This window comes from Halichoerus grypus, chromosome 6, assembly GCF_964656455.1.
Source record: "Halichoerus grypus chromosome 6, mHalGry1.hap1.1, whole genome shotgun sequence".
Taxonomy (NCBI): Eukaryota; Metazoa; Chordata; class Mammalia; order Carnivora; family Phocidae; genus Halichoerus; species Halichoerus grypus.
In genome coordinates this window covers 17,828,132-17,852,491 of record NC_135717.1, presented here as the reverse complement: position 1 = coordinate 17,852,491, position 24,360 = coordinate 17,828,132, and the positions used below count along the sequence as shown (strand labels likewise).

At 52.6% G+C, this 24,360-nt stretch overlaps 1 protein-coding gene across 12 annotated transcripts in view; it reads right to left on the bottom strand.

Annotated features, from left to right (window-relative positions):
• The window catches only part of GSG1L (GSG1 like), a 230,726-nt gene that overhangs the window by 205,569 nt on the left and 797 nt on the right, over positions 1–24,360 (bottom strand). The gene's annotated exons all lie outside the window — the stretch shown is intronic.

Genomic DNA, 24,360 nt, shown 5'->3' with positions numbered 1-24,360 from the left:
GCTAATCATATCCTACCACCTCCCTGCATAAAAACCATCAAAGGCAACCCAGTGTATTGAGAATGAAGTCCAAATGTTATACCACAGCCAACAAGGCTCTGCATGACCAGGTCCCTCCCAAGCAACTCAACCTCTCTTATTCTGCAACAGCCCCTTCGGCCTCCTCAGAGTCGTGCAAATCTGCCAAAAATCCTGACCCCAGGGCCTTTGCACTTGCTGCCTCTTCTTCCTGTTTCACTCTTCTTCCTTCTTACCATCCTCTAGGTTTCCACTTAAATGTCACCTCCTCAGAGAGGCCCTCTTTGCCTCCACGCCCCCACATCTAGAGGAGACCTGCTCCCACATACACCCACAGGCAGAACAGTGGGCAGACTGTCACACCATTTATAAAGAAGGGTTATAGACGAATACTTGAAAAATGCTACCAGTGCTTGCCCCTGGGAGAGGGAGTGGGTGGCTGGGAACAGGGAGACTTTTTACTGTGCATTGCTTTATGCCTTTGAATTTCAAATCATGTGCATATATTATTATTCCAAAAATTTAAATTAAATCAAATCAAATAAGGAAGGAAAGAAGGGGGAGAAAGAAAGAGGGACAGGGACAGGGAGAAGAAAGGGAGAGAGAGAAGACAGTGGGAGAGGGAAGGAGAAGGAGGGAGAGGAGGGAGGGAGAGAGAGAAAGATACACTTGGGAAATTGTTTCAAGGAAATAATTCCACAAACAAAAATGATCTATTCAAGAAAATAATCATTGTGGTATTAAACTATAAAGGAACCAAAAAGATAAAATAAATGCCCAGCAACACAGGAATGACTCAGGAAAGAGTGCTTTGTGAACAGAATGGAGTAGTAGGACCCCCTTAATCATGATCATTATTAGGACTGCAGAAATGTGGAGAAATGTTTATGACAATAACTAATGGAAAAGCAGACTATAAAGGAGTATATTAAGGAGCCCTCAGCGCCTGCTCTAAGGAGACCACGACTGAACCACGTCGGCAACATCTCAGCTCTGAGCACAGGCCCATCGTGGAGACTGGAGACCAGGGCTCATCGGTGCACATGCGGGACCGGGGCAGCGGCAAAGGCGGCTGGGGCCGGTGATAGGACTCCAGGAGATCTCGCCGGGGTGACGCCAGGCAGGGTTTCTCAGCCTGGGCACCGCTGACATTTGGGACTGGGTCAATCTTTGCTGCTGGGACTGTGCATAGTGACAGGTCTCACAGCAGCCTGGCCCTCACCCATCAGACACCAGGAGCAGCCCCCCAACCCCCGTCATAACAAACAAATGTCTCGGGACATCGCCAGGTGTCCCCTGGGGCGCAGAATCGCCCCCAGGTGAGAACCCCCGTATGAGGCAAATCACGGAGCGTCTCTGACTGTCAGTTTCCCCAGCTGTAAAATGGGAGTGCACCTCGCACACAGGTAAATTCTCCCTCCTCTGCTGTACACACTAATTACGGCTGTATTTTTTAAAGAATATGTATATTGTGTAAGTTATAGTGAGCTAGTTGGGTTCTTTTATGGTGCCTTTTAAATCCAATAAAATAGGTGAGGCTCCTGCTCCCATGGGACCCCCAGTCACTAGCTTGTCAGTGGCCCACCTCAGAGAAAGTATTTATCATCTACTCACCCCCTCACCCATCCCCGTCTGGTTTTATAGCACACGTGCGTTCCCTCACAAGGGGCTTTAATGGGGCCACGATTAATTCATAAAATATTAGGAAGCACTTTGCCACGCCATGGTAATAGCCTGAATTTCCACACAGGGTCTTTGTAGTTTAATGGCAGCTCAAATAATAAATTGCTTTAATGTCTTATTCAAGCTTTTCCGGAGACCGAAAATGTCAGCTCTAGAATTAGAGATTTCCTCATCCAGCCCTCAGCTTACAGATGGGAGATCTGAGCTCCCTCCACCCAAGGGAAAATGACCTGTCTAAAGTCTCCCAGCAGAGAGCTGGGATGAGGGCCATTCTCCTGGGTCGCTGGGCTACCTCATGCCGCCAGGTCACACTCCCTCGGGAAAACACCATTAATCAGCGCAGGATTCGTTTGGGTCAGCAAACTGGGCACTTCTGACCACCAGCTGGTATCTGAGTGGGCTCCGTGTTTAGAATTAGCCAGAGAGTGAGGCTGGAGTGGGTGGTTTAAGGAAAAAAAAAAAACAGCTTGAAAAGTTATTCTTCTACCATGTCCACCCACCTCCAAACTCCCCCAATCACCTGCGGGATAACAAGGTCTGGGATTACAGCATCTCTCAAGTGGGCAACTCGGACCAAATGCCCCGAAGATTCCACATCGCCCAGGGCAGACTCTGCCCAGCTCCCCATCAGCAGTCTCCCAGGGCACTGAGCCCATTCAGGAAACTCACTGCTGGGTCCCGGGTACCACCCACATGCCCCTGGCTCTGGCCGCCTCCCTAGAGTGGGGACAAGTTGGTGACGCCGTGGTCCCTGGCAGGTGGCGGGCAGGTACCTGATTCTTCATGTCCCAGAGGCATCTCCCAGAGTCCGCATGTGACCTGCTTAGGAGCACACGCTGCGCCACCCACACCCCCCACCCTGTCTCACGGCCCCCCTTTGCCACTGCAACTTCTAGAATCCCCTCCTAAGTGCACTGCCACACATAATGCCTCAAGTCCTCCACTCACAGTCGGCGTCTGGGGGCCCCGCTAAAGGCAGTGGCCCAGCAGCCCAGGCAACTTGAGCGGAGCTTCCTTCTGTCAGTCCTCCCAGCACTGTCTCCCTCTGATGGTGACTCTGGGTCTCATAGGACAAGGCAGACCCTTTTCTCCCACAAAAGCCCTTGACACATTTCAAAAGAGCTCCCAGATGCCCCAGACCACTCTGCTTCCGTTCGTCCCTTGGCTTAAAATGCTGCGCCCCGACAACTGAAACCCCCAATATTGTTAACTGCATCTCCCGCTGTGTACGAGAGCCATGTGCCTGCTCTTTACGCCCTAGAAGAGTATGCACTCCGCAAGGACAGAACTCCTCTGTTCCCTAACTCCTTGACTTGCAAGCCATTAATGGGTGAATAAGACAGAGCCTCCATTTCCCTGTGAATGTCACCCTCCTGGTTCCTCTCCAGAAGATCCACAGCAGTTCATTAATGTCCCTCTTAATTGGGGCTGCCCAGAACTGAATCCAAATGCTTCAGGTGTGCCTATATGGTGGCAAGGAAGAGAGGGACCACACCTCCCTCATACTGTATATAATGTTTCTATTGATATGACCCAAGGTCACATTCTGGTTTTGGAACCTATTTTGCGCTGTTGGCCCAGAATAACAGTAACAACAGTAACAGCTGCATTGATAACAATAATAATATAAAAACGCATATGCATCCTTATTATGCGCCAGACCCTATCCTCACATCAAATTCAGTTAACCAGAGCCTAGCCGTGTCTTATGCTGCTGGACTCGCCAGCTACATCCTGTTTGTTCACTCTTTGGATCTGAGTGCTGTACGTTACATTTTTCCATCTAATATTTCCCCTAGTGGGATGCAGCCACCTCCAACCTCTCCCCATGGCTCTGCACCCTGAGCCCTCCCCTGACTGCCTGATAGCTACATGTTTGATCTAAGTGCCCCCATCCCATCATCTTGCAGGTCATGGATTAAATGTTTCCACATCAGCACCAAGGACAGGTCCTCACCATCCACCACCTCTACACACACGCGCGCGCACACACACACACACACACACACGCCCAGACCCCCCCCCAGCCACCTGCCCTTGCAACTTATCCACGTCTCCCCATCCTGCCCCCAGCTTTGTGACCAGCTCTACTGAAACTGGATATCAAGCTTTCAGGCTTGATGAAGTTCACTGACTTCACAAACGCTCTAGCCAGACCTGGTCCCACCCGCTTTACAGGTATCCATCCGTTTAATCTTCATAACAACAACCGTGTGGTGGGTACTGCTATTATCCCACGTACAGATGAGGAGCTGAGGCACAGAGAAGGTCAATAACTTGTGGTTCCGTCTCCAGTAAGGCTGGAGCTGAGACGCGCACCCAGGCAGGCTGCCCAAGACGGCACCCAGCGCGGCTCCGAGCTGCAGGCTGCTGGAGTCATGGTCCTAGTTCAAGGGCTCTTAGTAGGGTGCCTGGGTGGCTCGGATGGTTAAGCGTCTGCCTTCGGCTCAGGTCATGATCCCAGAGTCCTGGGATCGAGTCCTGTATCGGGCTCCCTGCTTAGCGGGGAGCCTGCTTCTCCCTCTGCCTCTCTGTCTGTCTCTTATGAATAAATAAATAAAATCTTTTAAAAAAAAAACAAGGGCTCTTAGTAAACACATAAATAAAAAACAATGAGGCCACGCATGGACTGAGGGTGACCAGAGGACATCCTGAACCACAGGTTTGGTTTTGTCGGTTTTGCTTGTTTTTAATCAAGGATTTGATTGCTGTAATTCTGGGTTCCTGGGGTCTATATTAACAGTGTAGCAAGTGAGGTCACATTCTAGGCTTTCAGAGCTCACAGAGCACTTCTCCCTTCAAGACGGAGTCTGACCCTCCCCCCCCATAACCCTGTGGGGGGAAAGTACTTTATCTTCATTTTACAGATTAGGAGACGGAGGCTCCCAGAGGCTGAGCGATTTATCCATGATCACCCACTCCAGAAGGGGCAGAGGCAGGGTGTGAACCCACAATCCTGGCATTCAGATTCCAAGACACTGTCCCTCTCCAGAGCCTCCTCTGACTCCTCACTTCGGCCCAAGCCAGAAGGAGTCGTGGTAGAGGGAAGGGAGGACATGCGTGTACCGTGGATACACAGTGCAGGAGTGTGGAATCAGCTCCATGGAAAGAAGGGGGGGGAAGTCTGTCTCCATGGTTACAAGGAACCCGAACAAAACATCACACACAGATTACTGTAGCCTTGAGCACCACCACTCCATCCTCCCTGCAATATAGCCTGAGAGCTGATTGCCAGGCCTTCCAACCTGCCTGCCCACTTCTGAGAGCCTTTCTTTTCCATTATTCCCATTATTAAACCTGGCACTTTATAACAGCTAAATGTTTTCTAATTATTTACAGGTTCACCTTCACAGCACCCCATGAGATAATGATCCTGCTGTGCATTTCTGTAATATTCCACCCGCCTCCAAAAACTCAAATTGAGTTACCAAGATTATCTCATTGATCCTCCCACTTAAGGCTCTGTCACATCCATAGAAAGCAGTTAGCTTTGTTTTCAGCGGACATGCAGGGACACTGAGGCACAGATGGATAAAGACCGCTATCGAGGGTTTTACTGTAAATCAGTGTGTGGGCCACAGACAGCATTCTGGGTTCTTTCTTTTTTTTTTTTTTTTTTCCAGCCCTAGAACAGGGAGATTAAATGGGTTTCCTCTCATTACCAATCTCAGCCACTGGTGATGGCTACTGGTCCATTGCATTAAGAAGGATTCTGGGGACGCCTGGGTGGCTCAGTCGGTTAAGCGTCTGCCTTCGGCTCAGGTCATGATCCCGGGGTCCTGGGATCGAGCCCCGCATCGGGCTCCTTGCTCTGCGGGAAGCCTGCTTCTCCTTCTCCCTCTCCCTCTGCTGCTCCCCCTGCTTGTGTTCCCTCTCTCTCTCTGTCAAATAAATAAATAAAATCTTTAAAAAAAAAAAAAAAAAAAAAAGAAGGACTCTGAGGCGGCGTCTGAGATTTGTAGGAAAAAGTAATACGATCAATGAAGGATGCGGACCATGGGTGAGGAAGGGGGTGGTGCTGTCACTCCTGTTGTGTGTATTCCATTTCTTCCTATGATGACAGTCAGCGTCCCTGGGAAGATTGCACTGGTTGTCAGGCAGGAGCGATTTTGGCCCCCAGAGGACATGTGAAAATGCATAGAAACATTTTGATGGTCATTTTGACCCACTGAGGAGGGTGCTAATGGCACAGAGGCTTCTAAATGCCCTACAAGGCACAGGACAGCCCCCCACAACAAAGAAAGATCCGATCTAAAATGTCAACAGTGCCAATGTTGACAAACCTCCACAGAACACACACACACACACACACACACACACACACACTAGTTTGGACTTCTGTCCTTGGTCTTCAGCGGGTCAGATGTCAACATGAGTATTTATACCTCAATATGCCCAAAAACAAAATTACTGATTTTCACCCTTGAACCTGTTCCTCCCTGTTTTCCTCCATCTCTCAGCAAAAGGCACCACCCACCAGTCTCTCAGATCAAAACCCCAGGGGTCACCCCTGACTCCTCTCCCTCCTTGGCTGGCCTCCTCATCAAGTCCTGTTGCTTCTTCCTGCAAAACAGCTCCCCAGCCCACCCCCTCCCGATGCCCATTCCCCTCCCCCACACCCACCCCTTCCAGCTCACTCTACCGTCTTGTGAGGATCACTGCCATCACCTCCTAACTTGACCCCCAGCCATACCCACCTCTTCTCCATCCCTGCTCCCACTTCAGGGTCTATACACTTGCTGTTCCCTCTGCCTGACCCGCTTTCCCCAGATCTTCACTGGGAGGCTCCTTTTTGACAGTCAGTTCCCAGGGAAAACATCGGCTCCCCATAGAGACCTCCCTCCCCTGTGACCTCCCTTTCACTGTATTTCTCACTCTCTGAAATCACCTTATTAATTTGTTTATTTCTTGCCTCACCACTCTCCCCCTTAAAAAGGAATCAAAAGTTGGTAAGAGTAGAGAGACCTTGTCTTTTTTGTCACTGAAGACTTTTTTTTAAAAAAGATTTAATTTATTTATTTGACAGAGAGAGACACAGCGAGAGAGGGAACACAAGCAGGGAGAGTGGGAGAGGGAGAAGGAGGCTTCCCGTGTGGAGCTCGATCCCAGGACCCTGGGATCATGACCTGAGCTGAAGGCAGATGCTTAACGACTGAGCCACCCAGGCACCCTCACTGAAGTCTTATTACCAAAAAATTAGCCCCCAAACACAAAAACAAACACACAAAAAAAGCACTTGGCATATAGTATGCACTCAAAAAACTTTCTAAGGAGTGAATGAATGAAATTTCAAGGATAGGTGCCTTTCCAGCAAAGAAAATAGAGAACCCCTTCCGCTGAGTGGGACCCAGGAGATAGAGACAGTCTCCCAGCCCCCAGAACAGAGACCCTTCCCTCCGCTGAGCTCCTACTCTGGACACGCGGCAGGTGGGTGACTAGCCAGACTCCTGGGCTGCGCCCCCAGGCATCTCCTGGAGCCAGTTAAGAGCCTGGCATCTCTTTTCCCACCAGTGTCCCCATCCCAGACCATCTCCCTGCATTACAAGAGCTTCATCCAGACCTGAAGGCATCAAATGCGTTCCTGCACCCCAGTGCTGGGCGCTAGGGAAGAGACCTCACCCCATATGTTGCACCTTCTCAAGCTCACAATGACCCTTCAGATGTTTTGGGCTTTTATGGCCATTTTATCGACGGGTAAAATGAGGCTCCGCTAGGTTGAGTCATTTAGTCAGGATCACACAGAGCTGGCCCTGGAGGAATTCTTTGCCAGGACAGAGACCCAATGCTAGCCATTTTTTATCTCCAGTTCCTATCAGGATAAGGCACCTGATAAAATATTAACGTCTATCCAGAGCTTAGTGAGTAGTCGTGTAATGAAGGAGCGAATGAGTGAATAAATGGGTCACAACGCCAACTTATATTTTCTAGATTCTAAATCCAGTGGAGATGTCTACCACACTTTCCCCTCCTCCTTCTCAAAACCTGTGCCCATCAGAGGATGTGGGCTTCTAGCTTAAGACTGGCGGCGGGCCAGGGATGTGTGATTTTCCCCCCTTGTCCATCTTTCAACCAAAATGTCAAGGAGACACATAAAGCAGTGAAATGCTACAAGGGGAGCTACAGTTGGGGTCTATCGGCAATGATCTCTGCTGGACCAAAAAGGAATTTCCATGAGTCCACTTATCTTTGCAGCCAAGGAAGAAGAAGCTTAAAGGGCTCCGCTGCCCTAAGTCCACAATATCGCCGGCTGTGGCAGAGGCAGCGCCCATCCTCTGGAGCACTGAGCACTTTCTATGGAGACCAGGACCACTCACCCCAGCTTGCGGCCGGCCAGCCAGCATCTGCGATCCACAGTGAGGGCACATGCCTGAGAGCCTGAGTGGACAGGCAACAGCGTGTCGCATCTTGAATTGCAAAGAAAACTGGGCAAAGACGGGAAAAATTGTAGGCAGGGTGCACCTGGGGAAGTGTAGTTTTATATCAACCATTTCTGTTAAGGAAAGTAATTCCTCTTTGCCATATTCAAGGTTCATCAGGAGGTGAGCAAGGGAGGTCCAACCTCTAGCTAGCAGAGTCACAAAATATTTTTAAAATCCCCCAAAACAGAAATCAGCTTAGCGATATAAATGCCAGTCTTCAGGACCAGTTAAGGTCTTAAGACAGGTGAACAGGAATTAAGAGCAGCCAGGTGGGTGAGAAAGATCAAAGAGAACCCGCTCTATGTGTGAGCAAATACTAGGCCTGGAGAGACCATTCCATACCCAAAATGAGGAAGCACATGGAAAATAATCACACATAGGGCACTGGGGGGACAATCCTACAAACCTAGAAAGAGGAACAATATACTCAAGATAGAGAAGAGAAGTACCTCTTTGGAAGGTACTCATTAAAGGAAGCACGGATAACTCGTAAAAGCATTTGTTTATGTCCCTAAGAAAGCATAAACTCTAAACTCTATAACCGAGGCTTGGCAGATTGGAGCTAAGACAACAGATTTCATTTGAGGAGAGCTGCCAGCAAAGCAGTCCAGTTGAAATGGGAGCCACATGCAGACAGGAAGGATCGTAAGGTCCCACAGATACAAAGGTAGAGTTACCCATCAGAAGCAATGAAGGGCAGACCGACCCTGCAGAAACCTGAACCAGCAACGTGGAGTGTTAGGGACACTGAGCCCGAGACACTTAAACCTCTGCCCAAAGGAAGACATGACTTAGGGACATAATGAGACCCAACTCAAGAGGTGGAGAGAATCTTTCTTTCTTTTGTGTCTCTGCTCCTCTGGGCTGGAATTGAAACTGGGTCCTCGAGCCTCCTCTCGCCTTGGTGGAGGCACCACATGGCCCACCCTTGAAGTAGAAATGAGATCGGATGTATTTATAAATGTTGTTTGGTTAAGATGCCCCGGTTGTACTGGAAGACTGAATCTAACTATACTGCTCTTGCTAGATATGCACCTACCAAAAAGACATGGAAAGTTAAAATGAAAAGGCTAGAGAGAGACACATCAAAGGGATGCAAACAAAACAAAGCTGGGATAGCAATATTAAAATATGAAAAAATAGAATCCAAAGCAAAAAGCATTCACTAGGGGAAAACAGTCATTTTATCTTGACAAAAGATAAAATCCACAATTTCACAATGAAAATATAACTGTCATGAATCGTTCTGTGATGAATAACATCGAATCAAACTTTATAAAAACAAAAACTAGCAGAGACACAAGTAAAAATGGAAAGAATTCTATGGAAGGGAAAGACTTTGACCTACTTCAGCTTTTGTCACATCAAGACAGCAGAGAAATAAACAAGAAAGTCCTTGAATAATATAGCTATAGAGCTGCTTTACCCGACACACAGGGACTGTCCCTGCTTTTTCAGGGACATTTACCAAGACACTGCCCAAAAAATTCTTAAGGATTATGAAGCAGAAAGTTCACAGGTCACTTTATGATTCAATAAAACTAGAAATCGATGCCAAACATTTCAGCAAATAAGACAAAGCACTGGGAAATTTCTAGTGCTCTACTAAATTATTCTTGCATTAATGAGAAACGAAAATGAAGTTTCAGAACCATTAGAGACAAGGGCGCCTGGGTGGCTCAGTCGTTAAGCGTCTGCCTTCGGCTCAGGTCATGATCCCGGGGTCCTGGGTTTGAGTCCTGCATCAGGCTCCCTGCTCAGCGGGGAGTCTGCTTCTCCCTCTGCCCCTCCCCCTGCTCATGCTTTCTCTCTCTCTCCCACTCTCTCTTCCTCTAATAAATAAATAAAATCTTAAAAAAAAAAAAAGAACTGTTAGAGACAAAATTGTGATTTCAGAAAATCATTTCAAAGAAAGCAATGTATTTTGAAACTCACAAGACAGGGCCAAAGTGAGGCTCAGAGGCAAACTCATAGCATTAAATGCATTTTTTTTTTTTTAACTACAGAAACAAAGTTTTCAACTCAAATATGTGAAAATGCTAATAAAACAAACCCCAAAAAACTGAGCCAAAGGAAAACAGGCTGTATTCGAAAATTTAAACAAACAGAATTGATAGAGAACCGATTCTTTTTTTTTTTTTTTTTAGAGAACTGATTCTTAAAAACAGGCAGGGGGGTTGGGATGGGAGGAGGGCAGGGACCGTAAAACAGCCTGGCAAGATCTGGGCTGAAAAATAAGGAGGGGAAGCTGGACCAAATTATCAGGGTCTCCAGAGTGAGGATGTGACATCTCAGCCCAGGTCCCATGTAAGGATTTCAAGCCAGTCTGCATTTTCTGGAGGGTGTGAAAAGCAACGTTCACCAGGGCCCCTATCACACTCGGCAGACTCCAACAAGAAAAACAAGAGAAAGAAAACTCAAATCCACAGGACAAGGAGTACAAAAAGGAAACCAATCAAAGAGAGACTTTTCCTTTTAATCCTAAGAAAATACTGTGCTAAATTTTACTCAAGTCAGTTCAAAACTCTCGATGAATAAATTATTTTCCAAGAAAACACAACTCACAGAAAATTGACTCCGTGGATAGAAAACCAAAGTGACCCACCACTAAGGATGAACTACTTCTGCCTAGAATTCTCCTCGCCCCCAGAAGGCTGCCTCCCTTAGCTCATTCGGGTCTCACTTCTTGAGGCACTCCTTCAAGGAAGTTTCCATGACACCCTATCAAAAACTCTAATCTCGGGGACGCCTGGGTGGGTCAGATGGTTAAGTGTCTGCCTTCAGCTCAGGTCATGATCCCGGGATCCAGGGATCGAGTCCTACATCGGGCTCCCAGCTCAGAAGGGAGTCTGCTTCTCCTTCTCCCTCTGCCTGCCACTCCGCCTTGTGCTCTCTCTCTGTCAAATAAATAAATAAAATCTTAAAAAAAAAAAAAAAAAGCAACTCCAACCTTGAGTGCCACCTCATGGCCCTGTTCTGTAGCACTTACGTCTCTATGAAATTACTGAATTAGCTATTATTATTTTATTAACTTATCTATTCTCTCTCTCTCCACTGGGATGTGAGCTCCTTGCGAGCAGGGACCTTGTTCATCAAGTTCTCCAATATTCCTGGTGCCCAGCAGATAAACTCTCAGTAAACAGGCTGAATGAATGAGTGAATTAATAAATAAGTAAATGAAGACTGAAGAAGACAAGACAGCCTCCAGAAAATCCTTCCAAATAATCTCTTATTACAAAGGAGGATAAATCCTTGAAAACGGGAATAACTGTCCCAGAAAATACTTGAAGGTCGAGAACAACTTGGCTGGTAGGTGAGGGTCCATATATGGAAAGATGACCATAGGTCTCCAAATTCTACTCCACCACCGTTAGCAGGAAAATGAAAAGTCACAGAGATGTGTCGGGCTGGTGCAAGCAAGAACACATGTGGAATCAGCCAGTCAGCCTTCACTCCTGCAGGGAGTCTGATTGTTTCCCCAACCCCTGAGTCCCAGGGTCACTCTGGCCTGAATCTGGTGCCACATGGCCAGGATCACCAATAAACCTGTTCTCATTGCCTAGGATGTCAGATCTGTGAAGACAAGGCCTTTGTCTGTTTTGCTCACCACCAAACCCACAGTGGCCTTAGCAGGGGCTCAATAAATCTCAGTAAAATGCACAAATGTATATACAACCTCGTGTCTGTCTTCCTGCTCTAGAATGCAAGCTCCATGAGATTAAAAACTCCCTCTGTCTTGTTACCTGCTAACATCCCTGCACTTACAGACAAAACCTAACATATAGTAGGTGCTCACAAAACTCAATGAAAGAATGAATAAGAATCCCAAGGCTCGGGGCACCCGGGTGGCTCAGTTGGTTAAGCGTCTGCCTTCGGCTCAGGTCATGATCCCAGGACTCCGCATTGGGCTCCCTGCTCAGCAGGAAGCCTGCTTCTCCCTCTCCCTCTGCCCCTCCCCCTGCTCATTCTCTCTCTCTCTAATAAATAAATAAAATCTTTTTTTAAAAAAAGAATCTCAAGGCTTCCCTTCGGAGTAATTCCAACTGTTCACTTCCTACCCATCCCAGGAAAAGTGGCTTCTTGGGGAGCGGGGAAGGGCTATTTTTAAATAACCGTTCTTCTGACAAATCGAGCAGAAGTCATGAAACTGAAGATCAAGGTCTGTGGATCTTTAAGGGATAACAAAAGACCAGCAGCTAGAAGCCAGGGCCAAGGGGAACCAATCCGGGTCCCAGCGCCAGCTCTGCAAGGAGTCATTTTCCCTGCAGAGACTGAGTGTCCTTGTCCATAAAACAGAGTCGATGTAGCTCGTGATTCTCTGAGAATGGGCTGACTGTCACTGGGGCATTTGAGGTCCATGAATGTCAGGAGGAGAAGCGTTATAGGAAAAAAAATTAAGCTGAGTGGTGGAAGAGTGCTGGGAGTGGGGGGTCACGGTTTTAAACAGAGTGACCAGAGAAGACCCCCCATATTTTATTAGTGAAGGGGTGGGAATCTGGGAAAGAGTGTTCAGGCTGAGGAATCTGTAAGTGCAAAGGCCCTGAGGCAGAAACATGCCCGGGGGTGGGCACAAAAGCCCAGCAGAGGAAGCGAGGAACAATGTAATAGACAAGAGGGACAACTTAGGTCCGGTTCTGCAGCCACTGGAAGGACTTTGGCTTTACCCAAGTGAGATGAGACCACTGGAGGGACGTCATCCAATGAGTACAGGAACTCTTAGCAGACTATGGGGCACAAGGGGAGGCAGGAAGACCAGTGAGGGGGGTGCTGGGGTTGTCCAGGCAAGGGATGGTCCTGGCTCAGCCACGGTAGCAGAGAGAGGGCGAGAAATGTTTGGACTCCGGATATGATTTTCAAAGAAGCCAATAGGATGTGCTGATGGACTGAGTGGTGTGTATGTGCGTCTGTGTCTTTTGTCGTTTGTTGAGATGGGGCTGAGAGGGGCAGGGTGCGGGTGTGGTAGCCATCCCCGCCGCCGTCACCAGTCTTCCCAGCTCCCTGCTTCTAGGCCCATGGTAGGACGGCCATCCTCCAGCCCCTGAGGATGTTAGATGCGACCTTGGGATTTGCTCTGGCCAGTGGCAGGTGCCATTTCTAGGCAGAAACTCATCCCGTGCCCTGGCCTCAGCAGCCATGGAGGCCTGGAGATGGAGCCTCTCTTATCCGGGTCCCTGAGGAGGACAACATGAAACACAGTCGCCACGGTTGTTTGAACCTTCCCAGATTTGCAGCCGGTTACGGCAGCATGACGCAGCCTGTCCCGGCTGGTGAGGGCGCGACAGCAAGTGGTTAGTGTGGGGTTTGTCCATTCCCTTCAAACCCCCAAGTGGAGGCAGCAACAGAGTGGTGACTGGAGACTTGTGTCCACCCCACCCAACTGTGTTCCGGGGAGGGTCTCCCTCCCTCTCTGCTTCTTCCAGGACCACCCAGAAGAGCTCTCGCATGGCAAGGTGGGGGGATGCGGCATGAACGGGGGGACAGACAGAAGCAGGGAGTTGAGCCTCTCCCTCCCCTTCTCCAGAGCTGGACCCTCTGACAGAGAACGCAGGGTGGACAGAGGCCCGGAGAGAAGGGAGGACAAACGGACACAGACAGAGGGTTGTGGAGGATCCACAAGTGTGTCCCAGAGGCGACAGGGCGCAGATCCAGTTGGCTTGCTGAGAAGCTGCCTCCCACAGACTGAGTTTCCTAGCTTGCGAATGACTGACAAAAATAACCTGGTAGGTTTGGAGAGGCCCCCCAACAGGGCATGGGTGGAGTGAGGAGGGAGACTGGGCGAGGGGCCGGCCTGGCTGCCCTGCCTCCCCCCGCCCCCCCACGCCCAGGGCCAAGGGAGGAAGACCTGGAAGAGCCGCCCTGGGCAGAGCCGCAGACTCCTGGAAAAGGGCAGAGAAAGGGCCAGAGGTGCCCCCTCCTGCCTCCCGGGCTATGTCAGGCTCCCCTCCGCGGCTCCCCTCCAGCTCCTCAGGCCCGCTCCCTCCGCGTGCGCACATGTGTGTGCGTGTGTCTGCATGTGCCCCTGTGTCTGTCTCTCTTCCTCTCTGTCCCTTCATCTTGCTCTGCTTCTCCCCACCCCGCTCTGTCCTCTCCCCACCCTGGTCCAGCCATCACCTTGGACCCGGTCCCTGGGAGGCTGGGACACAGGACAAGGCCCCCACAGCCACTGGCCGTGACCCCAGCAGGGAAGTGGGCAGGCCCCACACCCTACAACCCAGTTATCCCAACGGCCTGGGCAGCGTGGGGCCAGGCCACCTTCCACATCTCACCACCATCACCAGCCAATTACAGAGTTCGGGTCCCTCGTGTTCATTTTTGGAGCTGAGGGACTGTTTGGGGGCAGGGATTCTGGCCTTCCATGTGGAGGAGATATCAACCAGGAATCCCTGGAAGGAGCCCATCCAAAAAGCCTGGTACCACCATTACCCCCACTTTTCAGATACAGAAACTGAGGACCACGTTTCCTCTGAAAACTCGGAAGACGAAAACCTCCTGCTTGCTCTGTTCTAAACCACGGTCTCCACCAGTGTCCCCACCCAAACCACACGTTCCTTGGGATCTGTGAGGTCCATGGGACAGGCCTGGGGAGCCATGGGGGCTGTGTGACCCTGCCCCGTCGCGTTGTCCCCCACCCCTCCCCCGACACACACACAGCCTGCCCACCCCCACCCCCACAGCCCTCCTCAATGATTCCGTGGGGTTTGAGCATTTCCAAGGCAACATGCACATTCCCAGGATGGGGAGGCACTGGGTGTCAGCTCTCCGATCCCAGGGGATTTTGCCACTTCCTAAGGACCACTGTGTCCCGCTCCTGGGACACCACAGTGAGAAGCTGAACGCCGTCTCTGGTCTGCTCTGAGGTGCTCACTTTGGGATGAGAGATACAAATCGTGAAGAGGCACGGAAATAAATAAAAAGGTCATTGCAGGGAGCCGCCTCAGGAGGAGACAGAAGCTAGGGCTAGGGGTTGACGAGGCAGAGACCTACAGATACAGGGGAAGGGAATTCTGGGCGAGGGACGGGCAACAGCCAACCCCCCGCAGTGGGAAATCAGCTTGGAGCATCCAGAACTGCAGGGAGGCCAGCACCTAGAGCAGGGGGAGCAGAAGGTGGTCCCAGGAGACCAGAGAGCAGGAGGCAGGGGGAGCCGGCTGGTAGGGGGAGCCGCCTGGAAGGGGGAGCCGGCAGGCAGGGGCTCGGAGGGAGGGAGCCAGGCCTGCCCACTGCCTCATTCCCAGATGCAAAATGACAGGGCTGGCTCCGAACACTGGTGCTCATGCCCGCCGTGTTCCCCAAAACCCCTGGGGAGCTATTTAGAAATACAGATTCCCGGGCCTCACCCCAGACACACCAAGCAAAAAGTCCAAGGGCAAGACCCTGGGGATCTGCATTTTAACAAGTTCTCTAGATGAATCGGGGGCATAGGCCAAGTTCGGGAAACACCAGGTGGATCAGAGATAGCCTGATGTGGTCTCCGGGGATGGACGTCAGGAAACTGTCGGCCAAGTGGTGTGTTTGGGGGTTGCCTTTCTCTGCGATGCGGGCACCTGGTTTTATGCCAGCATCATAGAGCCGCAGAGCCCCCAACAGTTAAGAACCCCTGGCCTCAAGCACAGCTGTAGTGTCTTGGCTAAAAGAAGGAGGCCAGGGTTGGAGGGCATGGCCACAAACTCCTCCGGTTCCCAGATGCACCCCTGCTGTGTCAGGGGGGCATCTCTGTTCCTACCTGACCAGCATCTACTGCCCCTTTTACTAGGACCAGCCCCGGAGTCTGAAGGATGCCTGTGATAGAGCGATTGCTTTAATACCCCCAATTCCTCCCCCTTCCATGTATCCATGCCCTTGGCCGCCATAACTCTGCAGCACCCCCACACGCCGACTCTGGGCTCGGCCATGTGACTTGCTTTGGCCAATGGGATGTAAGTACACGCGGTGTCTGCAAGGGCTGGAAGAGCACAACACAGTGTGGCTTGCTCCCGCGTTCACGTCTCTGACACGACCATGAGAACGGCCCCGGCTAGCCTGTTGGAGGATAAGAGGCCCAGGTTGCCTCCATCATCCCAGCCCCCAGCCAGTGCCCACTGCACGTGAGTGAGCCCAGCCCAGCCTAAGTTGCTGAGCCACACACTCAAGCTGAGTAAATGCCTACCATGGAGGCATTTATTGTTGTATGCCACGGAGGTGTTGTTGTTACACAGCGTTACGTGGCAAGAGCTAACTGCTACACTCCTCTCACTCTCAGACCACGTGGCTCGGGCAGAGATGTCTTCATCTCCTGCCCCCTGGGGTGTCACCATGTGACCAAGGGCACAAGTGACCAAGGCCTGGCCACCCACTTGGGCCACACTGATCAGTTCAGGGCTGGGGACACAATCCAGTTCATCCTCTGAGAACCAGTTCTGGGACTTTTGTTTCGACCTTGGGAAGGAAGACCTTGCTTTTCCACTGAAGTTCTTGGAAGGACAGGAGGGAAGCTCAAAGCTGTCAGGGACAGCCAGAGGGGAGGGTCCGCTTGAGAATGAAGCTAATCCAGAGGAAGGCAGAGCCAAGTGCTGGAAAGACAGAGTCCCAACAACCCTGCTTGATCCAGCCACGTCACACACCCAGACTCTTCTCATGAGACTTTCTATTAAGAGGCACCACGGGGGTGCCTGGTTGGCTCAGTCGGCGGAGCATGTGACTCTTCATCTCAGGGTTGCAAGTTTGAGCCCTAGCTTGGGTACAGAGATTACTTTAAAGTGGGGGGGACGCCTGGGTGGCTCAGTCAGTTAAGCGTCTCACTCTTGGTTTTGGCTCAGGTCATGATCTCAGGGTCGTGAGATCAAGCCCCGCATCGGGCTCCAAGCTCAGCACAGAGTCTTGCTTGTCCCTCTCCCTCTGCTTCTCCCCCCACTTGTGCTCTCACTCTCTCTCAAACAAATAAATAAATAAAATCTTTAGAAAAAATCAGAATCTATAAAAAAAAAGACCATAGTTCCCTTTTTTTTTTTTTTTTTTTTTGCTCAAGGCCATTTCAAATGAGTTTCTCTTGCTTGCAGTGATTCCTACAGTGCTGGCCAAGAGGATGGACTCCTTTTTGGAATGTCTGCCCTAGGACCCTCCGTTGCCCTGGCTCCCAGTTCTGGCCCTCTCTCCCACAGGACTGGTTGTGCAATCCTACCCCCCTCCCAGAACACAGCAGACGGGACCAATCGCGGCCCCCTGCACCACACCGTCCCATCAGATTCTGTCTCAAGACTGTGAACCAACAGACGTGGAATCAAATCTTGTTACCAGCAAAGCTCGGCTCTAGAAATTGCAAACTGGCAAGAGGAGGGTTTGCTCGCCCCCTTGGAAGTGTTTGCTTTTGGCCTGCAGCAGGGCAGGCTTCTTATTTTTTAATTGAATCGGTTCCCAAATTTTAACAATCAGGAGATTTCCTAGAAACACCTGGAGTTTTGACAAAATGGACAATAGGGTCCCATATGGGCCTCCACCCTGCAATGAGAATGGTCATCTAGGGCTCAGCAGCTGCCCTTCTAGTGGAGGCAGATGCCCCCGGTTCCCCACAGCCCCCACCACCCCTCTATGGCCCTCTCCTGTTGTTCCAGGATGGCCCCTGTAGGATTTTAGTTGGCAGGAGGGCCCACCACCTCGGGCCTCCAGGAGCCCGGGTGGCCTTGGCTCTGACCTGCGAGGCCTGGTGATTGCATCTCCACCTGGACACTGTGGGGGGCAGTAGCCCCCCATGAGGCACGCCTTTTCCATATTGGGGCTTGAGTCTGCTTCTGTCACTTGGGACCAAAAGAGCTTCAACACCACAGTCCTGCGGGCAACACAGAGAGGCCCGAGGTCATAGCATCCCCAAAAGCCTGGTCCCCCAGATTAGACAGGGGCAATGAGCACACTGAACCCCTCCAGCTCCCCACGGGGTCCCACGGAACACCGCTTCTCAGGAGCAGAACAGAAGAGGGGAGAGCGAAGAAGACTGACTGACAGGTCTGTGGGAATGACGGGCACGGAGCACAGAGCCGGGGCCTCTGGCTGTACCCAGAAGTCCAGAGAAGTTCTAGAATCCCAAATGCATTCAACACACCGTCACTGCACCCTCACTAAGTGCCAGCCCGTCTAGGCGCTGGAATGTGGCACTCTGTGACACGGACCACGTCCTGTCCCCACGGAGCTGGCTGGGGAGCAGGGGAGAGAGATCATAAGATAAAGGAGTATGATATGTAGTGGGTAACACCATGATCACAGCCACGGGGGGAGAAGGTGGGAGGGAAGTGCTGGGGCGGGGGGTGAGGTTGCTGATTGAGAGGGCGTGGTCAGGGAAGGCCCCTGGGAAAGAGGACATTTGAGCCCAGACCCGCCGGCCTTGCAGACATGTGGGAGAAGAGTTCCCAGATGGCAGGAACAGCAAGTACAAAGGCCCTGGGGCAGAAAGGCGTTGGCCTGTTCAAGGACCAGCAAGGAGGCTCCTGGGGCTGGGGCGGAGTGAAGGGGGTGCCGTAAGAGAGGTGAGGCGGGTACAGCACAGCGGGCTACAGGCCCTGGAAGGCGCTGGCCCTGAACCTGCGTGAGACGGACTGCACAGCGGACGGAGGTGATCTGACTTGGGTTTCACTGCTGGGTAGAAAGCAGACCAGGGGGGCCGAGGGCAGAAGCAGGGAGCCCAGGGAGGGCCTACTGCCCTAGTCCGGGGGCGGGGTGCCAGGACACAGGCCAGGGCAGAGCTGTAGGGCCTGGTCGGCAGGGGCTGGATTCTGAATGAAGAGCCGGCAGGACGAGATGGAGACAAGAGGACCAGAGGCACCAAGGAGGACTCTTCCAAGGCTGGGGCCCTGGAAGGGGGCAGGTCGTGTCCACAGCGAGGGGGCGGCCTGTGGCCTCCCGGGAGGGCCCACTGCCACTCCCACAGGATCCCGGGCCCGGTTGTTCACGGACCTGCCAGGCTTTTGAGGAAAGCCACAAATCCAGATGTTTCCGTGAAGTGTCTCCATTTTCAATTGTTGTCGACTCATTCCAAGACCGTAAACACTGCGGGGCCAAAGGAAACAGATGGACGGTTCCGAGCGGACCCCGGGCCACGGGGTCAGTCACAGCCCTTACTGGGTGTTTGCGGTGCTTTACCTCCAGCAAGGCTGGTGAGGCAGCTCTGATCGTCCCTGCGTCCCAGCCAAGGAAACTGAGGCCCAGAGACGGCGAGCCCCCAGCCAAGGCCACACAGCAGGCGAGCGGTGGCACGGGGGCTGGGGCCCCGGCTGTCTGTCCCTGAAGCCTGTCATCATGGGGTGCTCTGTTGCCTCTGCCATCCAGACAAAAAAATACAGAAAACCTTCCTTCTACACATGAGGAAAGAAAAGGCCAGAAAGGGTGGGAATGGGACTTAGCCAGAGCCACTCGGCAAGTAGGCATCGGAGCCTGGGCTCGAACCCGGGGCTCGTGACTCCGGTGCACAGCTCTTCTTCTATTGGAGGAGCCCAGGGAGCCTGAATGAGTTGCGTTGGTGGGGGTGTGGTGCCGCACAGCAGGCAAGAGCCAGCTTCTGGAACCTTCTGCCTGGGTGCACATCCCAGCTCTGCCTCTGGTTAGCTGTGTGACCTTGGGCAAGTCACTTCATCTCTCTGTGCCCCAGAAAATAGGTGTAACCATGGCACGAGGCTGTCAGAGAGCTGTTCTGGAAATGGAAGAAAACAACACTGATCTTGGTGGCCTTTCGCAGTCCGAGTCCTCGCCCATCGGACGAGCCTAACACAAAGCCCGTCTGATATTACACCGACACGCTCCGAGCACTAGAAGCCTCCTGGGTGGGGACATCATATCTGTCCTCGTACTCGTGAAAAAGGTTGCGGCCTAACTGAAGGGAACAGGCAGAAGATCTGGGGTTTTCTGTAGAAAAGAAGGGGAAGCAAGAAAGGGGGGCTCAGCTAGGGGCTTTGTCCTCCTGAGTGAGAATGGCCCCACCCCACAAGCACCTGGCTGTGTAAAGGAGGGCTGTGTGTAGTGGGCACCTCAGTGAAAGAGGAGGTGTCCCCGGTTGGCCCCCTGCCTCACTGCAGGGGAAGAAGACACTTGGAGCCCGAGAACGCGCAGCCCTCCCAACAGCATCCAACATTCACCCCACAAATGTTCACTGAGCACCTACTGCGTGCCAGTGTCCTGAGGCCTAAGAAGCAACAATGAACCAAGCAGATAAATGCAGATTCCGCCACCCTCACGGAGCTGGTGGGCAATACACAAAGCAGACGAGGTAAAGTCCGTGGCAAGTGCTAGAAGAAAAAGCAAGCAGGAAATGTGGGGAGATCAGTTTTGAACTGGGTGCTCAGAGAGAGCTCAGCACGGACTTGAAGAAGTTTCCAGAAATAGCTTTGCGGCCATCTAGGGGAAAAGCATTCCAGGCAGAGGGAAGGGCCAGTGCAAAGGCTCTGAGGCTGAGTGTGCCTGGCGTTTGGGGGCCAGTGTGGCAGGGACCATCAGTGACCACGATGGCGGGGGCGGGGGGGGAGCAGGAGAGGAGCCCAGAGAAGTGGCACAGCCGGGAGGAGCCATGGGAGGATGGGGTTTTGACTCTAAGTGACAGCAGGGCCATCGGAGGGGGCTGAACAAAGGAGGGACAGGATCTGGCCATTGCTGTGGGGCTGGGTGGAGAGCCGAGAGTGGGGTCAGCGAAGGAAGCAGGGTGACCGCTGCAGAAGTGTACGGGAGAGAGGAGGGTGGCGGCCCTCTGGAGGGGGCAGGGGGCACTCACACACCCAGCAGGTGAGCGGCACCTTCCCCACACTATTTCCCTGAATATTCCCACCTCCAACCAGTGCCACCTGCTCTGATCCCCGCTCTACAGGGGAGCAAACTGAGGCTGTTGCCCAAACCACACTGCCAACAGGAGACTCGAGAAGCTTCCATCCTTCACAAATGGCGTTGCTCCACCCATCCACCCATCCCGGGAGAAACAGTGCTCCTGCTTCCTGTGACCCGTCCCTCCCTTCCCTGCGGCTGCCTCAGTCCCACCTCCCTCCAGGCACCCCAGCAAGCCCTCCTCCACCCTGCCCAGCCTCCCCTCCAGGCTTCCCGAGTCACCTACTTACTCAGGTTCAAACACACACGAGAGGAAGCCCAACCTCACCTGTGCTCCCACTTAGCACAAGCACACGTCCCGCCAGCCCATCTCCCCAACCCCCAGACCTTCCCTGTTCTTTCTCCAGACCTTTCCTCCGCTGCCCCCACCCCCAGAATGCCAACAACGGGCAACCACCCAGCCCTGCTGACCGTCTAATACAGAGGAGAAATCCAATTTGCGTGAAGGGCTCGGGCTAATTCTGTGTTAAGGCCACGCTCCCTTTCTGTTTGTTGAAGGAGGTTGATGCTCCTTCTTGGAAGAAGGAGAAAAGCTTTCTTTGTGCCCGGTCTGGTGAGATTGAGTCTGTTTAGGACAGGCTGCAGTTTTCTTTGTGAACGCTGTAGACTTTTTCATGTGGGTAAAAGGGCTTATTAGATTTTCCTGTGGCTGCCCAGAGTGGGGAGAGGCTCTTCTGGGCACAGAGAGAAATTACCGAACAAGCGTTGGAGAGGAAGGAGCACTTAGCAGCTGCTTCTCACGGAGAGGTCAGGATTTCGTGGGTGGTGTTTTCGTTGGGGTGAACGTAAAACACTGGGAAGGAAAGAAAGCCTTCCCTGTAGTTTGGGCAGGAGGGAAAGAACATGGTCCTTGATGTCTCAGGGGTGGGGAGAGAGGAGCACAGGATTTTTTATGGGGGGGGAGGGTGTTGGGGCATTTTTTTTTCCCTCTTCGAATAAAAAATAAATTACAAAATGGTCACAGAACGCAGAAGAAAGGTTGTCATAGCAACAAAAGTTTGAGGCCAGGTACTCCCTGACATCCTTACAGGATCATGGAGGCGGTGAGGCAGGATTTGGGCATTGTGGGTTCAGCCAGGGAAACCATCCAAGCTGGCACAGACCTCCCCAATTTCTCACCGGCTCTGACAGGCTGATAACTATTTTCCAAGCTCTCGGGGAGGAAAATTGTGATTTTCTGGGAGGGGCGATCTCTAGCCAACAGCGATCAAGAGAAAAGGGAAAACTGTGGGTTTGTTTTATTTACCCAACAAACTAACCACCCGTGTTTTTATGAACAGAGCACTGGGGAGAGGGTCTCTGGCGGAGAGCCCCCCAAAATGGTGCCCATCCCGGATCCCCCAACAGCATCATTCACTTCACCCTGATGCCCTTCTGTCCCCGAAGATAATCAGGGCCCCCTCACCAGCTGGGACGCCTGGACAAAAACCTCTCTGAACCCCCAATTCCTCATCTGAAGAGTAGGCACCCTAGGAGGGCCTGCCACGGAGGTGTTGGCAAGGAGTCAGCAAGATCTGGCAGGTAAGAAGTTTAGCAGTGCCTGGTGCGCATTAAGGGCTCAATAAATGTAAGCCAACATTGCTTTAAATGTTTTTCAATTAATAATCTTTTAAACTGCTCGGGCTTAAACATCCCGAGTCGAGCCTTGGATGAGTGACATGGATGCGCGCCGCACAGGGAAATCACCACAAGAGGTGGGGCCGTGACCTTCAGGGAGAAGCCAGGAGAGACCCCAGTGAAGAGACTCAGCCAGCCATCGGCGGCCGGGACACCCCACGGAGGCAGGGACCGGACCACTCCAGAGACGCAGCCTTGGGTTTTTAAGTATGTGCGTAAAGGAAGGACAAGGAGGCTGAGCTTCTACACAAAGGAGAAACTTGGTGACAAGTGGAGGTGATGTGTGGGGACCTCTACCCCAAAAGGTGCAGATGTTCCCCAGGATAAGACATTATGAGGCCTCCGTGGAAAAGGTCAGGGTCAGACTGAGTGGAAAGCAGAAAATTTTAGCCAAGATACCTTTTGAGGTTCTTTTTTTTTTTTTTTTTTTTTTACATCCCGGAGTAAAGATGTGAGTTCTGAGTGCACATCAGAAGGGAGTCTGATGGGGCGAAACCGGTCAGAGGTGGAAGCCTATTCAAACAGCGGCTGTCTGACAAACGGCTAGCATCACAGGTGGTCACAGAGAAGTTCATCAGGGCACCTCCAGAGGCAAGGCAGAGCGCACGGCACCCCAGGAAACCTTGCAGGTTTATCATCCCAGGCCCTCTTCCCACATGAATCCCACCAAAGTGTACCGACGACCTCCTGTGCACTAGATGCTCCCCAGAGGCTGGGGATGACCGTCAAGCAGGCAACCCAGGCCCTGCCCTCACAGGGACATCCTGTGGAGACAGGGGACAAGAGGCTAGTGACCAGAGGCAGGCTCCAGGAAATCTCAGGTTGTGCCAAGCTTGATGAAGAAGATAAAGGTGGTGACGAGAGACAAAGTTAGGGGACCCTGCCTCCGAAGGGGATGGGGAGGTCTTCTCTCCAGAAGACCCTGCCTGGCAAGCGGGGTGGGGACCTGCCAGTGGAGTGAGGAGCCAGCCAGGGAAGATGTGGGGAAGGGAACTCCAGGCAGAGGGAGCAGCCTCCTTGGGTTTATTTTACACCTTCTTGTCTCTCTGTCCTTTAGACAACCAATCAGGCCAACAGCTTGTTCAGGGCAAACTCCATTGTCACCCACCCCCATGGACATCAGGGTACCCACATAGACCACGTCCCTGAGCGCAGAAGAGCTGTGCATGCACAGACTTTTAACCTTGGGGAGAGAGGTCAATTCACTCAAGAGGGTCCCCACGCCCCGACCTAGAGCACAACATGATCTGGGAGGTAGTGGGTGGTGTGGCCCTGCACCCCCACCCCGGCCCCACGGCCTCACTGCCCGTCTGGAGGACACTCACTCCGCCCCGGCTGCCCTGGGGCGCGCACGGGAAGAGGAGCGAGGCAAAGGGCGCAGTTCGATCTGCCTTCTGAAAAGTCACCCCCACCCCCACCCCCACCAGTTTTGAGCCGAGCCGAGCCGAGCGGTCCCGCTTTCCCGCCGCCTCGCCCCCCTCCCGCTGCATCCTCTCCCGGGCGGGGCCAGGACACGAAGGGCTCCCCGCACCCCCGACTCTCGTGCTGTCCGAGCTCCGTCTAGGAGAACGACAACCCCCCCCCCCACCCGCCCCTGGCTCCGGGGATCTGCGGAGCGGGGCGGGGCGGGGGTGGACCTCGTAGCAGCAGTCGGTGCGCCCTCCCCCAGGCGGGACGGGCCGGGAAGGGGGAGCCAGTGCCCCGCGAACGAAGGCGGGGGAGGGGGCGAGCCCAGAGACGAGTTCTGGCGCGGAGAGGAGCTCGCGCCCCGCCGACCGGCCGCTGGGCCGGG